Raw genomic sequence first — 18,386 nt, 5'->3', positions numbered from 1 at the left:
CTTAATATTTAACAATATGATGAACTTCTGTTCTTATTCGCATTTGTGTTGGGGGGGGGGTACTTAGTAGCACTATATGGTGCTTATGACAGATTATGTGTAGAATTTCCATGCCAGAAGATGCCTGTTCTACTGACAGATTATGTGTAGAATTTACATGCAAGAAGATGCCTGTTCTAATGACATATTATGTGTAGAATTTCCATGCAAGAAGATGGCTGTTCTAATGACAGATTATGTGTAGAATTTCTATGCAAGAATATGCCTGTTCTGCTGTCGGATCATGTGTAGAATTCCCATGCCAGAAGATGTCTGTTCTACTGACAGATTATGTGTAGAATTTCCATCGAAGAATATGAGTGTTATATATATATATATATATATATATATATATATATATATATATATATATATATATATATATATATGTTATATTTAAGCATGTCTTCGAGATCCCTGAATGGGTCTAGCGCCGTCAAAATTCCCATTCTAAACGATCATCACAGTTTTTCACGTGGATAACTCACCTTGGCGGGACCCACATTTTAGGCAGGATTGTGCACCTGGACCATCAGGTAACACCTGCGTGTGTGATTTACAGTTCTCATAATGAAAGGTTCTGCCACAGCGTTTGTATTTTACAAGGCAGGTAGGTTTGCATTTGTTGCGTTCCAATGCTAGGGGGGTTCTTTTGCAAACACGAGAGCGTATCGAAATTTCAGATCAGGTTTTCTTGGGTAACATACCTCGTTTTTATGAAAGTCTTCATAAAACTCATCTGCATACGCAATTAAGTTATATTCCAGTCCCACATCGGCCCAAATGAGACAAAACCACCCATCACGGAGCTCAAAGTAAACATCAGTGAATACTACGCCAGCTCTAGGACTACCAGACTCTTGAAATCCAATGACTTCAATTTTTTTTAAAACACTGATAAATTTACTCAGTTTCCTCAATTGGTTTTGCTTCGTTCCATTTAACAATAACATCAAATAATTGCTGGATACTTGTCTCTCTCCTCTTCTGCGTTGGTGTAATATTTGTCGTATGTATAATTTAGTTTGGATGCCATTCTTATGCGTATGGTCCGAAAGCATTTGTCTAATTAGCCGGTTCTTGAACATCTTCGCCACTGACCTCAAGAGTCACTCGCTTTAGAGGTAGTGAGCGAGGTCTGTTTCTTTTGAGGATGTACTCTTTCACTCATAATATTCTTAAGAATCTATAAGTATTATTTGCATCAAAAATCTGTCCATGTCTTTTTATGAAGTCATTCCCAGATTCACTAACGTATAATGTGGTCAAAATTAATGCAACACCTTTAGTGCTTCTTCAAGGACCTGTATACTTCATACAAATGATACGGCATTCTCAATATATTGGTTACATTCTTGACTTTCCATTCTATTGGAATATTTACGCCTCCCTTCCATGAATTCATTCTGAATAGTTTGCCAATCAATGGTTTCGATGCCACTCAGCATTTATATATAAAAAGACTTCAGTATGAGAATATCCATAGATCAGCTATATTTTCATCTATTGCCAGGACAAAGTTATCATTGTACACATATCAATGGTTATAGAGACTATAACACACTGTGGATAAATTCAAAACACGACAGAGGCTGCAATATGTACATTCATTCATTCGTTGTACTAAGCTTGGCAGAGCGTATACTGATCGCTACTATAGACTTGTCTGTGTGAGCACATCCCACTGCAGAATTTGTATTTTCTACAATGACTGCAGACTAATGTAAATAGTACGAAAGGTCGATGTTTGTCTCCACTGGCCCTTTTTTCAGAAAATTCCATCCGGACGAGACTAGTCTCCTTTCAAGTAAACGTTTAATATATTGTAATAAATTTGAAGTATGCGCATTTATTTATAGTGCTCCGTTTTAAGGACTTCTTAGATGTTTGTGATTACTTAATTGATTATGGGAAGTCGGTGCTGAGAATAATTTCCTCAGCCCGAAATAATTAGCCATTTATTAGGAGGAAACATACGGAGTGAAGTGCGAGTGAGTTTCCATGATGCCATGGTTTGCTTTCGGTGAATTTAGGTCAGATACATATGAGTGTCCCTGGCGTTCGATAGTCCCTATTAATATCAAGTTGTGTACATTGGTCGTGTGACTCCGGGTGCAGTATTAATTATTGGAGACTGTTATATTACACAATGGAATAAACGAGGAGGGGCTGTTCAGTCGTCGTCAGTCGCCGTTTATTGTTGGCATGGTGGCAGAAGTGATGCAAAGTTACAGGTGCAATGTAGCTCAAGACCATGATTTGACTTGCCTAAGATGACGTAGTAAAATTACTTACTGTATTAGTAGGTTGAGTAGCATAGTTTTAGGGCGTGAAATGCTGACGTTACGTTACGGAAAGTTAATGAACGAAACCATGCAGTTGTGCGGTTGAGAATTGGGAAGTTGTGAGATCTGTGATCTTGTATTAATCAGAGTAAAATTATTTATGTGATGTGTTCTTATGCATGTAGAAGAAGGGTTCAAGTTATTGTCATAAAGAAAATGAATGAAAATACAGGGTTCTGTATTATTAACGTGTTGATGAAATTGTAAAACTAAATGTGCTCACACCAGTCTACTCTTTACGTCATTGATAGAGTCGAAATGAAGATAGAGAGTGAAAAGACAGAATTCGCAGGGTCAAACGTGCAAATATTACAAAGTCAAAATATATGGGTACATATTTAAAACAAATACAAACGTTGTATTTGATGCTGGCCACTTTCGTGACTTCGTATTGGACATGAATGATATGAAGTGAACCAACAATTTGTTTAGTATTTACAGCATAACATAACTATTTGGACAAAGTCCATAGAGAAATCGTGCTAAGAAATTAAACAATGAGAAATAACGTATAATACAAAAATGTTTGTGGCTGCAACCACCGTAAACAAGAATGCTATATACTTAGCAGACTCAGACCTAAACTAGGTATTTATAGCAATATCACTGTTCAAACAAAATATATCAAGTAAAGGTGCTAAAACTTGAAACACTGAGACAAGCGACATTATAAAACGAGACTGTAGAAGCCGAATATCCTTGCAAAATGTTACATCGCATGCAACCGCCTAAAATCTGAACAAATGTAGAAAAAATCATATCATTAACAACAAGATCGCATATAATAATTATATACAGGGAGTTATGATGAAGTGGAGGTGGGAAACGTTTCTACAGAAAAAACAAAACGTCTCTCAACTGACGCTAATGTCCTTATCAGAAAGAATCCCTCTTCGCATAGCCGGTGCGAAGGCATTGCGATTGGCTGGGCAGAACACGCGATTCAAAACTTTAAATACATTGGCCCTTGACAGCGGGTTACACGAAAAATCTGGCGGGAAATGGTAGACCCAATTACAACTCCTATAAATATTCTTACGCGAGTGTAAGTAGTTTTATAGAATTTACACGTTGGACTATCCAGTTTACAACAGAATTTGTATAGAAGTCTTTGGAATTAGGGGAAACTTATAACTTCTAGCGGAATCGCGCCAGGGTTTAGCATCGCATGGCCAAGAAATACGTTGGATTGTTTGTTACAATATGTCGACACTTTGAAAGTTAAAAAAGGAAAAGCATGTATTAATCTGTTAATTGAATGTATATGTTATATACGTGAAATGCCACAGTCATATATGCCACACGAATTTTAAGCCAGAGTAGAATTATTCTTTGTTTCACTTGAAATTTAAGGTGTATTCAGTGTCTTTGGTGAACTTGGAAAACTGCATTTATACTTGTTTTCAAAGTTTTGAGTGTACATATCAATCAGTGGGTTCCATATAAATAGCTGTCATCTGTAATCCTGAGGTGCAGATCGAAGGAAAGGCTGAGCGTCGAATCAACTCGATTAATCAGAATCGTTTCGTTTTTTGTAACAAGGTTAATAATATAAGTAGCTCCGAGTCTTCCATCAGATTTGAAAATAAAATCGTATCCTCAGGTTTTCATTCTCCCACGAAGTTAATTTACACACACGCATATAAAATCTACCCATCTAGAGGAAAACATAGACACTGACCTACTGATTCTGCTCCCGTCCAGCTGCCACCCCCAGGACGTGATTAAAAAACCTCCTATACGATATGTGTATTTGAAACAAACGTGTATGTTATAATCCTGTCACCTTTAGAGAGTGACTCGTCAAGCTCGAAGGCTTCCATAGAAAGAGAAAGTACAAAACAAGCTACATTGAGCAGGTTAATTACAAAACAGTATTACTCGACAGAGGAACCCTCCTGAAATAAAAACTAAGAAAACCAACAAGTGTGTCCCTTTCGCGCAAACTTTCCAACCCGATGACGCAAACTTACAAGAGTTCATACGCAAGCATCGCTCGCATTCTGAATCGTCCGAACGTCTCGAGGGTATATTTCACGAAGGTCCTATGGTTGCTTACTGTAGACCTAAAGGCCCCAAGGACTATCTGGTAAGTACCAGGGTATGGTCAAAACATGACAGCAGATTAAGACACATACCGCTGCATAATTTACAAACATATGCCCGATACCTATCAGTCAGAAGTTAGGATGTCGAATCAATAATACAATGTATTGATTTCAGAAAGCGAATGAATAATCATAAAAGCCACATTTCGCAGCAAAATCAACGCGAAAGTCGCCAACCACTACAACTCAAATGGACATTCCGTGAGTTCCTCCACGTATTATACCTTCCAGGACCTGATAACATAAATCTGTGTGATCATGAATTCCAAAGAAAACACACCAAAAAAACTTATTTATACTGAAGTCACGAATTAATATTTTCTTTGATATTAAGCAACATCAAAAACGAGTCAGCGTTATCTCAATCCGGAACGTTTCTTCACTATAATTGTATTTATTGTCAACAATCTTGAGTCTGAGCAAATTCTTTGAATCTGAGTGAAAACACTTAATTTGTTTTTGCCCTCGCTACTAGGCCTGAAGACCCTAAAATGACTTTTACCTTCGAGTCTAGGCCTGAAAAACATATGATGATGGGTTGAGGTCTGAAGACAATAAATGGTGATAATAAAGCCTGAAGCCTATTACAAAATGCATTTACCACCAGGTTAGACCTGAAGATGTAGGGGCTGATCTTTCAATTTGTTCTCAGCAGGTTAAACTACGAGACACAACACAAACCCTTAGTAAGATATGTCATGTTGAAACATAAAGCGAACATTTATAATGAGAAAAGTTCTGCGGCACCTGTAATCAAAATTATTAATATAATTTAGAATCAGAATAGAATTAGGTAATTATTATTTGAGACAAAACACTTGCATAAAAAGAAAACAATATCAACATGTTATTTAAACATAAAGTAGGCACTAATAATATTCGATATTATCAATAATGGGAAGCAGCAGAGAGGGTGAACAGACCATAGAATTCCGACAAAACAAATAAAACAAACAAATAAATCATCTCGTAGAAAGGTCAAGATTTTACAAATGAACTTTTCCTTGAGATGTTTTATTTCTGTAATGGACGATTGTACTAATAAAACCTCAGTTTGAAATAGTAGCTGAAAAAATAAAGTACTCTACGTGTTTATTTATTTCTTGTTTATTTTTTTGACGACCAACGTTGGTAGGTACCCTCTCTGCTGCTCCTCTTCTGCTGATATTAATTAAATTATTATGTTATAATAAAATGATACATCCAGAATCTCATACTGCAAGAACAGCTCGAGAACGATTAGAAGCAATTAAAAAATTTCTTCCTGTCAAAGATTCATTCAGAAAAAATCTGCAAGCGCGGCAAGAAGCACGATTTGAGTTTGAAGAAGACACTAAAAAACTGTTTAAGCCCGTCACCGCAGCTACTGAACAAGTTGCAACTGTCATCAAAGAAGATCTTCTTCCGGTATCAGAAAAAATAGCAAGAAGAACTAAACAGGCAAAGAAGATTTTACGAGACCTTCCAACTGACATAGCTGCAGCTCAGCCTCCACCTGTTGGTGAGGAAATACTTGAAGGTATTGGAGAACTTCGTACTGAAGTCGCCGATGTGAGAAAAAAACTTGCATCTGGACCCAAATCAGCAGAAGAAAGCTTAAAATTAATTGCAAGATTTAACGAAGGAGTTGTTGAGGAAATTAGAAAAACTGAAAGAGAGAATTTACCTGAGATGATATTAGATAATATATCTAATAAATCTAGTATTTTAAAACCCGGTCATGAAAAAACAAATGATGATAATTTCATTAAATGGATATATCGCGTATATTACAATAAAAAACAAGCTAGAGGTGAAGAATTTAAAAGACTTAAAGAAGAAGTAAAAAGACTTTATAGAGAGAGACGGGAACAACCAGAACAACAACAATATTCTTCGCCTTTACATAAAATTTCTGCACCGGATGTAACATTTACACCGACAGGTTCACCACATGGATTTCGAGAAGGTGACTCACCCCCGGCCACCACTGAAGTACTTACTCCGGTAATGCAACCACCAGTATTTAAAACACCCCAAGATGAACCTAAAACGGGACATGGTTTATGTCCTGATAATATCATCAATGACGTATCACGGTTAGAAGTTCTCATAGGAGGAAAACGAGCTGGAAATAATTCACCAGAAATAACCAATGAAGCAGCTGATATTTGTCGGCGACTATTTCAAGGTGGTATCATGGATATTGGCGTTTACCGAGAACTTATTGATGAGCTCGTTGATGACTAGTTGTTAGATAAATGGTAAATAAAATAAGATGATAATACATAATAATCATCGTAAACCCACACAGGTCAGAGCGGTAAACTCACGATTACCAATCTATAGTGTTATTTACGGAGATGGACTTGGTGATGTCATTCGGGGATTATTCACGAGGATAGCTCCAAAAGTAGCGCCTGTTGCAAAACAATTATCGATGAAGGCTATTGATATTGTTCGTGATAAAGCTCCTGGTGCAATTGTCAATGTTGCTGGTAAGGCGTTCTCGGCGATCAAAGAAAGACTAGCACGATTATTGCGACGAAAACAACAACCACCGGTGAAACTGGCAAGTACTGAGGTGATGCCTGCAGATGTTAGTAAAATAATAAATCAGGCTGCAAATCAAAAACTGCGGCGATATCTGAAGAAGCAGAAAAAAATATAACAGCAAATTTAATAGCAGGAAGCGGTCTTCGTCGACGATGATCATCATTTGGAAAAATGGTAACTATAATAAAAATGTTCAGGCGCGAATCAGACCCAGCATTTGATATGGAGGCACCTGTCCTTAAGTACGAGTCAGTACGTGATTATCAATTTTATTCTTATGACGCAAGACTACCAAATCAGCGGGGGAGAATCGAATTACAGGTTCATGATACAAGTAGATATTTCTTGCCCGCTGAAGCGTTTATTGAAGTAGAAGGTAAACTTGTGACGAATGTTGCAGCTGATACGGCATATGCTGCTAATTTGCGTGTTGGTTTTGTCAACAACGGAATTATGGCACTGTTTGATAGCGCCACATACATGATTGATGGAAAAAATATTGAATCAATTCAGAAGGATGTTGATGTTGCTACAACAATAATTGGTCTGGCGAGATATTCTGACGACTTTACAAGATCAGCTGGTCCAACAATGATGTTCGCTAAAGATATCACCGACAACGCTAACCATAATCAGTATACCAAGGTACTCACTCCAAGGGCTTCTGCAGTTGATCCACAGGCAGAAGCTGCCAACCCCGATCGTGAAGCTAGACCAGCTGCTGAATTTGAAATCATAAAAGATATTGCCCCGACTTACAACTTAGGGTTTGCAGCACGCCGATCAGCGCTGTCGGGAAATGATAGAAATTTTTCGTGTGCAATTCCATTATCTCACATCTTTGGATTTTGCAGAAATGTTAGAAAAGTCATCTTTGGAGCTAAACACACAATTGTGCTCGTAAGAAAGGGTGATGATAATGATGCAATCTGGCGAGGTGCTGGTGCTGTTGCTGCTGGTAAAGTAAATATATCAAAACTTTCATTGTGGATGCCAGTAATGACTCCATCTATTACTGAGGAACAAAAATTACTATCTTTTATGGATCAAGGCGGTAAATCATTGCTATCATGGTTAACAGTAACCACAGATGCTGCTCAAAGCAATATTAATGGTTTATTTACATGGCATATAGCATCACAACAGGGTGTTTCTGCACCACGACATATTTTTATTGCATTACAAAATATTAACCGGATAAATGATCAAGAACAATCACATATGATATTTGATAACCTTGGAGTTAGTGAAGTTTCTTTACGGATAAATGGACATCAAGAACCAACCGAGGATATACAACTAAATTATGCACAAAATCATGTAGCGCGCGCATATCATCGTTTAATGTCATTCATGGGACGTGATCAAAATATAGATACTGGTTTGCAAATATCACAATTAGATTTTACAGGTCTATATCCGATTTATTATTTTTCACTAAAACATCTTGATTTATCCAAACAATCTGTTGTTGATATACACTTTCGAGCTCATGTTACTAACCCACCAGCTGGTGGTGCCTTTTACAGAGCGATCGCGGTCATACTTAGCGACAAGGCCATGTTACTTGAAGGTGGCAGTGGTCGAATGAGGGTCGTTGATGCACCGGTGGAAAATATTTAATCGTGTTATTTAGAAAAATATTATTTATATAAAAATGTCGTATAGTCATGTTAATGTTACTCTGACCCCGGGTCAGGTAAAAAAGCTTCAATCAAAAACCGCCAACAAATGCGGAACTAAAATATCACTAAAACGAGATCATATTAGTGGTGGTCCAAACAAATTATCGTTGACAAATAATCAGATTAAACATTTCAATAAAGCCCTAGAATCAAAAACTGGAGTTCAATTTCATCTCTCCCCGAGCGCCATCAAAGACATGGTTAAAACGGGTGGTATATTCCCACTACTTGCGGCCATTCCGGCATTAATAGCTGCAGCTGCTCCAGCCGTAGCAAAAGCGGCCGCGTTAGGTGCTGTTGGAACAGCCGCTGGAATGGCACTAAAGAAGGCAACAGGGCGAGGATACAAAAAAAAAGGGACGCGGTCTAAGATTACCGGGATCTCGTTGGGGGAGAGGCCTAAGGCTTCCAGGGTCATTTCGTTAGACGTTCCAGCATCAAATTTTGATTTACTTGATGCTGCTAAAAAATTAAAAATATCTGCCTTTAGAGGTGTTTTTATGCGAGATCAATTACCGAAACAACCAAACAAACTAGAAACAGGTATTATTAATCTTGACAAACGTTCCGGACCTGGTACTCATTGGGTATCATACGCGGTTGATCCGCGTGGAATTGTTTATTTTGATTCGTACGGGTTAGCTCCACCTGTTGAATTTATCAAGTATGTCGCACCACTCCACGCAACAACTAGAGGTTCCAAAGTTTGGTATTCAACGCTACCCACACAAACAATGACAGATCCGCCAATATGCGGCCGTGAAGTAATTAATGTACTCGACGCTATATCAAAATCATCCAGGCCGCCACATAAAGTCGTGCACGATTATACAAGCAACCGATTTGTTGCGCGTAAAGCATTTTAAACAACGGATCTTATTATAATGGTTGACATTTACGGAAGATCTTCTACTAGTAAGAAAATAAAATCCGACGTTGATCTGTCAAAGTATGCGACTAAAGATGACCTCGCTGATATTATGAACCTTGCTGGAGTTGATCCAGATGAGGTTGTTATTTTTCAAGATCGATATGGTAAACTAAAAACCAGCAATATCAAATGGAATGATATAGTCCGGCGAGTACTCGGTGCAGTTACGGATAATATTCCCGTGTTTACTGACGGTGGTAGAATCAGAGATTCAAGTATGTCACTTAAAACCATCAGAGATGAAATTGCAAAAAGTGTTGCTAATCGCGTGAGAAACACCGGTGACACAATGACAAGTGAACTTAGCATGAACGGGAACAAAATAGTAGCTGTAACAGCTCCAAAATCTGACAACGACGTCGCAAACAAACTATACGTCGACGACGTGGATGGAAAACTATCCACGCTACGGGCCGAATATGATGTTCACGTAACCGGTTTTACAAGGCTTCGAAGAAATTTTCAGAAAACCGATGATGCCATAAATAAGTTCTTTGGAAATCCTTCCGTCATCGATATAAAACTCGTTGATATCAAAAGTAACCTAGACACGATCAAACGAACACAGCTAGACATCGTAGCGGGAATTCCTGAGATTATCAATAAAACCAATCTGATTAAAATTTCAGCTGAAATAACTCCCGGGCATATCACAAACATCGTATGCACGGTATCATCGGGATTTGCAACATGGTCAAAACAAAATAATACCATCAAATATACCGCAACAAGCACTGGCGTGTACAGGCTGTCTGTGTTTAGTGCTGCAAAATTTGAAATATTTACAACGTTTCCATGGCGTCATTCCACCGACAGGTTTTCCGGGGTTGTATCTGTTATATTAAATATCGGAGCCGAGGAAATATTTATTCTGGAAGCAGCTGATAGGACATTAACCGCAACATCTTACTGGTGGTGTTTGGAATTTGTAGCTGAAGCACATCAATTGGTTACTGTATAAAAATATATATGGACGGTGCACAATACAGATACAATCAAGCGCGTGAATGGCAGGCGGCGCTAAAAGATCAAGTTGATCAATATACAGTAAAAGTAAAAAAATATCGACGACGATTGGTTATCGTTGATGTGATTGTTTATTCAGTATCCGCTGTTGTTGGTGGAACCGGTGTAATATTATCAGCGTTGACAACGATGGCACCAGTAGCTGTAACTATCTGTATTTCAGCAGCAACAACTATTGCAGGTGTGCTTGGTATCATCACAAAAAAAATATGTACTTGTACGAACGAAAAATTATCCGATTACAAAATAAAATTACATACAGCGACGGTAGCATACTCGAAATTATCCTCGTTGTTATCAGCGAGTCTCAGTGATGGAATTATATCTGATTTCGAATTTTCAATGATAACCAAAATGTACGACGAAGGTATCGGTATTAAAGATACAAGTATCAATAATGACAGAATTACTCCAGCAGATCGTGACCAACACAACTCCGCCAAAGATAACGATGATCTCGGTAAGTTCAATTAATCCTGAATTTAGTGTTAATTTTCCTACTGCAATTCCAGTGAAGGAAATAGCACTAGCACAATTACGAGTATATTACAGCTGGCCAAATATCAGATCAAAATCATTTAATGGTACACCAGCAAATAATTCGCTCGTATTTACTAACAAGAACAAACCCGATGGAACACCTGACTGGGTTGTTGTTGGAATACCAACTGGCAGTTATGAGATTGAAGAGATCAGTGAGGAATTTGCGCGTAGAATAAAATCAATAACGGGAAAAGAATCAAAAATATAAATTAATGTTCATGAACCCACCCTGTCCTCGACGGTTGAAATAAACTCGCCTGATTATGCCGTTGATATTTATCAATCTTCAATCAGATCCGTACTAGGTTGGCCTGAAATATCACCACCGATAACACCGATACCACCAGAACCAACTCGGGCTGATTTTATCACAGATGAAAGAAAATTTATGATAGTTCCTGAATATAGAGGTAAATATCCGTGGAGCTGGGGGGACGGCATTTCCTTTTTTATAAGTGCTCCTGATGGTGAAAACATTCCTAGAATAATAGATAATGTACGTAATGCTCGTTCAGGTACTAGAGTATATCCACTCGTTGATGAAGAATTTATTAAATCATATTCTGATCCTGTTATTTTTGAATTTAAACAATCAATCAACAAACTACGAAATTTCTTTACTGATAGCTACAGCGATGACGTAAAACAAAAAATCATTGAGACGATAAAACATCTAAATCAGGTCATATCAGATATTAGATACGTTAATAAAACTATCATTGTGAACATGGTTAAATACGGTGATGAAAATATTGATAATTATAAAGCTAAACCATGGTTTCTCAATCATTACAAAATAACTGAACAACAATTACCAACATTTGTAATACCGGGGATTGATGCTGGAGAACTAGTAAAATTATTAAACGATCTTATCAACGAAAACTTCCCTAAAATACTCGATGCGTGGAAAAAACTAGCACCACCTCCAACCGTTCTCAGATATGATAATGATCCACACGGCGGCGGAAGACACGTATCTCCGGGAATCGTTAATATAACACCGACGGTCGCGGTCAATCTGGTTTGTGACGTAATCGATGGCAGCTATCAAATAGATCTCGGAAGATCAAATCAGGCTCAACAAGGATACATCCTGTACACGTTCACACCACAAGTTCCCCCTGGAAGTTTAATCGTGCAAGAACCAACTAATCCCGTGTATTTGCGGTGTCACAATAATATGTTAACGCGAATCAATTTTAAGCTCACAGACCACCTTAATCGCTTAATTGACATACGTGAAGAAGAGCTTGTAATAAATCTGTATGTGAAATCTTAAGGATTTCTGTCTAAGGACTTTTATCGTAGATCTTCATGTAATGGAGGGTTTTTACACGCGAGGATTTCTTAACAGTTAGAAGAACATTTGTAACAGAGATCAGAATCAAATTCGATCAACTTAAAAAAATAAATAAAAAAATATTTTATTATTACTGGCACAAATTTGTGTTTGGTACAAATTAATCGGCCCAGGCAACTAAAAAAGCTGGTCGATGTAAGTAAAATTAAAATTTCTATCACAAAAAAAAATAGGATTTATTAATTTTCCTGATTTTTACTGAAATTGTACAAATTACTTGATTTTGACTACCAACTACCCCCTCAGAAACATAAAAATGCACGAATTACTTGATTTTGACTACCAACTACCCCGTCAAAATCAAGAAAGTTCTAACCTTGTCAAATTGTTCCTAATAAATTTTATTTATTATAAATTAATTTTATTTATTAATATTATTTTTACTGAGATTTTTATTTTTTTTTACTAAAATACAACGAAATTGCTCAATTTTCCTGATTTTGACTACCAACTACCCCGTCAGAAATCAAGTAATTCGTGCATTTTTCTTTGATTTTGACTACCAACTACCCCGTCAGAATCAAGTAATTCGTGCATTTTTCTTGATTTTAGTAAAAAAAAAAAAATTAATTCAGTAAATAAATAAATTAATTCAGAAATAAATAATTTGTAAAATTAAGAAATTTGTACAATTTTATGTTTTTGATGGGGTAAATGGTAGTCAAATTAAGAAATTTGTACAATTTTATGTTTTTGATGGGGTAAATGGTACTCAAATTAAGAAATTTGTACAATTTTATGCTTTTGATGGGGTAAATGGTAGTCAAAATTAAGAAATTTGTACAAATTTGTTAAATTTCAGTAAAAAAAACAAATTACTAACCCATCAAATTCAGAAATAATATTTCTGATCAAAGATCTCAGTCATCTTCAAAATTACTACTCTGGATCGTTTCACCAGTAACGAGGTTACTTTGGATCGTTTCACCAGTAACGAGGTTACTTTGGATCGTTTCACGATCTGACATAATTTTTCTTAATAGTCTTATGCGAGTACTAATCGTTTTCTTTTCCTCATACTCGTGGGATAATAACGACTTAATTCTTTCTACGGCGGTAGAAAGAGGAACGAACTCCTTCACATGATCATCTTCTACGGTAGCTAGCGACTGAAACATTGCCGATTGAATCCGTTTCATGAGCCTGTATTCAGATGATAGTGTGTGTGTCCCCATGGTTTTACGTTCTTGTAAAATCTCAAAGTCAGAAACTATTTTTTCAGGATTAAGTTCATCAGATATATTGATTCCATCTTTTTTCAATTTTTTAATAGCGACAATTACATCATTGATATTTTCATGGTTCATTATATAATATATGAATCTTTAAAATAAAAAAAAAATATCCCTAGAACACCTATCGAGTGTATTAGCGAGTTCGTCGGGATGTTTCAGGGACAGCACAACCAAGAACTCGTAGCTTGCCACCGCAATCTACCAAGTTCATTAGGCAAATATTCCCTCTACGAGAGCCCCTAACCCGCCAAACAACGGTCTAGAGGCCCAAGAGGGAGGACAGCACAATCCTCATTAAACTCGTAGCTTGCCACCGCAATCTACCAAGTTTAGAGGATATACACATAACATATAACTAACTAAGGACGGCACAAGGACAGCACAATCCTCATTAAACTCGTAGCTTGCCACCGCAATCTACCAAGTTTAGAGGATATACATATAACATATAACTAACTAAGGACAGCACAATCCTCATTAAACTCGTAGCTTGCCACCGCAATCTACCAAGTTTAGAGGATATGCATATAACTAACTAAGGACAGCACAGTCCTCATTAAACTCGTAGCTTGCCACCGCAATCTACCAAGTTTAGAGGATATACATATAACTAACTAAGGACAGCACAAGGACAGCACAGTCCTCATTAAACTCGTAGCTTGCCACCGCAATCTACCAAGTTTAGAGGATATACATATAACATATAACTAACTAAGGACGGCACAAGGACAGCACAATCCTCATTAAACTCGTAGCTTGCCACCGCAATCTACCAAGTTTAGAGGATATACATATAACATATATACAATGAAATGGTTATATACAATGAATGAAGAGCCCCTATCGAGTGTATTAGCGAGCTCAGATTATGAATGAAACGGCACTAACTAAGGACAGTACAAACATGTACGCTCAGCAAAAACCCACCCACAATAATTAATCCAGCGGGTGATACGAAAATATGTATCAACCACAAGTCAATATTGTGGTTGGGAATTTGCTGAGCGGGGGGGGAGGTTTTGCGGTTCCCCCCACTATTATAAAAATCGCAATTATGCGTACACCACCGACAAATTGTCAGCCATGGGGGTTTGATCCTGGACCGCAAGCGTCACAGTCCAATACCATACTGATCGAGCTATCAAACATTGTTACGAACATATGTTTCGGAAGTTAATATATAGCTAGCTATATAGCTAGCTATATAGCTAAGGAACCAATATTTACACTAAACAGCGGTTTCTGAATAATAACAGTTTCTGTATTTAACAGTTTCTGTATTTGTAGCGGTTTCTGAATAAATACAGTTTCTGTATTTGTAGCGGTTTCTGAATAATAACAGTTTCTGTATTTATAAACAGTTTCTGAATAATAGTTTCTGTATTTGTAGCGGTTTTCCTAAGCAGACTGAGAATCAATAACAACAGTTTCTGTATTTGTAGCGGTTTTCCTAAGCAGACTGAGAATCAATAATAACAGTGGCATGAACACACAACTGCAGGTCGATTACCATGACAACGGTTTCTGTTTCACACACAGCTTCCTACGGATCAATAACATTATCATGATCTCTCGTAATGTTGTATGATGGGGAAATATTTAAAAAACATAAATAATACTTCTACGAGTAATTAGTTACGATGTAATTAGTTACGATGTAATTAGTTAAACTGACTAATTACGATCATAAAAAAACAACCATCTACGAAGAAACCTATATATTACAAAGTAATCTCCCCTTATATAATCAAAAATTCAGTAGTGTATGGAGGACCTACTGTGACATAAATTAAAAAAATTAATTCAATGTGGTGATGATAGTTAATAATGTGGTGATGATAGTTAATAATGTGGTGATGATAGTTATTGATACTTAAAGATAATTTTCTGCTTATATTTTTTCGAGAAAGTGGTTTTATACATATTTTCTGCTACTTTTTGTACTGAATGCGGGTGAATATCAAAATATTTCGCAGCAGAAGATAATGAACGAAACATAATTTCTTTGCCAGTTTCTATGTTTGAGGAAATTACCGCCCTCTTTCCGATTGTCTTACATCTTCCTGTATTTCCACGTGTATTATTCTCGCTGTGAGAGATAGCTTGTAAATTGGATAAATTATTGTTTTGAGTATCCCCGTCAATATGATCAATAACAAGACCGTCTTTGATCACTCCGAAGAAACATTCATACGTAAATCTATGACACAGATAATGTTTCTTTTCCCCCCCGCATGTGAACATTAGATAACCAACATTAGTAATATAACCAACTTGTCTCTTCAACTTGCAGTGTCTGATGATACCATTAATATTTGATTCATAGTTTGTTATGACAGGATGTGGGACAAATATATTTTGCTCCATTATAATAATATTATACGTTTAAATCATTGTTTGTCTGAAATCTTGATATATAATCCCTCACGGATTTTATAGCGTTTTCACCGCTATTATTTTTTTTGTCATAATATCTTTTGAGTTCTCTGAACCGTTTTCCGCCGCACTTCCCACATAATTCTGTCTTTCCTCGCACTCCAATACCACACCGTAGACATGGTATTGTTCCTAGACTTCCTCGTCGTATGTTTTGTGAGTGCATCCAACAAAATTCCTTTCTACAGGATTTGTTGCATCGATTTACCGAGCCGATCATCAACCATCTACATTGAGACATTGTATATATATATATAATTTTCTTTATTTAAATATTTGTTTTAATTATATGAACGAGTTTGAGAGATTATCCCAAACTAGGCCTGTTAAATATAAATTCAACCTTGACAGATTATCTTCTGACTTGCCAGTACGAGATTTGGTTGATCCGAAAAATAAAAGTTTGATCTCGAAAATTCACGACGCCAAGAAAGAATTTTACACGGATGGTGCATCTCATACATGGTCAACGTTCAAGATTATACGCCTTGACAAAGTCAGTGTCGACAAAGTCACGGACGCCACAATGAACGACAAACGAGCGGCAACTATCATTAACTACATCGCTGAATACGAGGGCAATCAAAAATATTTCTTCAGAGTAAAATTTATTGTATTAACAGAAACAGATAGTTGGATTATCCGTGACAAATATGATCCTGTCCTTGGTAATAATAAAACTATCATATTAAGTAAAAATTCCAGACCGGGTCTACTGACAGGTATTGACAAACCGTATTATGAGCGAGCATATCCTGTAACGGCGCTTATTTATGGAATCTATGAGATAAATAAAAAACCTAACGTTGATAAACTAGCGCCGATGAAATTTTCAAGGTTAAATTGTGTGGCTGAACGAGTAATAGAACACTTTACAAACGCGATGCGTGGAAATGGATTAACTGATTTAAGGCGTGAAAAAATAAACTCGTGGGCTGATTCAGTTAAGGATACCGGTGCTACAATAAAAGATGTTGCTGAGTTAGGAAAAATATTAAAATTTCCAATAGCCGTAGCGACAATAACGGGAGAAGTACTGTACCAGTCGAAATATAAATCGAAAGGAGCTCCAATAAATATTATCGATCATAACGCACACGCATGGACTAACGCAGTAACAATATTTCCACGTGATCGAACTGTTAGATTTTACCCCACAGATAGTATGTTTGATTTTATCAACGAAATAAGTAAAACCGATCCTGTATCGGTATAGTTATTTAAAAGTAATGAGGAGGGTGAATTTGATCAGTTTGTCAAACCGAACGGTGAAATATATCGCACAGAATCCCTCCATGACGAGATGAAAAATCTTGCGACGTTTTTACAGTGCAAGCACGCGGAAAATACTGAAAAATTACTAACTAATTGTTTTACCGTTCCATCTGTTGCGGCTCATTTCGCCAGAGAACGAAATTCATGGAAACCAACACGATTTGATTTACTCGAGGACGTACGCGCAAGTTGCGTCGAATATGGACATGGCGGATTATGGAATACCAAATATAATTACAATGATGTTATTTCGGTTGATATGGTTGCATGTTATCCAGGAAGTTTTCTGGGATACGGAGATTGTTCTGTGTACTTTGAAAGATTTGGTCACCCAACAAACGAGATGACGCGAGTGGCAATTAATGGACCATTACCTGATTTTGATCTGACTGGATTCGCCTGTATTGAATCATTCGAGCTTAACGAAAATCTTCACAAGATTTGTTATGTTTGGTTTGGCAGACATTTTTGTGAAAAACGTTGGGCACCTATAGTTCTGTTGCGATATATGCTAGATTGTATGATACTGACATCGTTGGTGGTCAGTGAGGCAATTATATCATATCATGCACAGACCAAAGTTTGGTTGCCCATGTCAGATTCTGAAGTTATCAGCGAGTTTAAGGAAAAATATCCTGATATTTCCGAAGATGATATTCCTAATAAACTCAAAACCGCAAAAGATCTCGGTAGAAAAATTATAGGAAAATTTACTCAAGGTGGTGCATATGATTATAAAAGACATCACGCACGATTAATTCTAGATGATGCCGAGTACGATTTTATAATCGCTGATACAACGGCGAAAAATACGTTTGTAAATCGAGAGAGTGTTTATTTATCCGACGGAACAAAATTAGGTACG

Source organism: Sinohyriopsis cumingii, chromosome 16 (assembly GCF_028554795.1).
Source record: "Sinohyriopsis cumingii isolate HCF-2022 chromosome 16, ASM2855479v2, whole genome shotgun sequence".
NCBI lineage: Eukaryota > Metazoa > Mollusca > Bivalvia > Unionida > Unionidae > Sinohyriopsis > Sinohyriopsis cumingii.
This window is presented reverse-complemented; position numbering follows the sequence as displayed.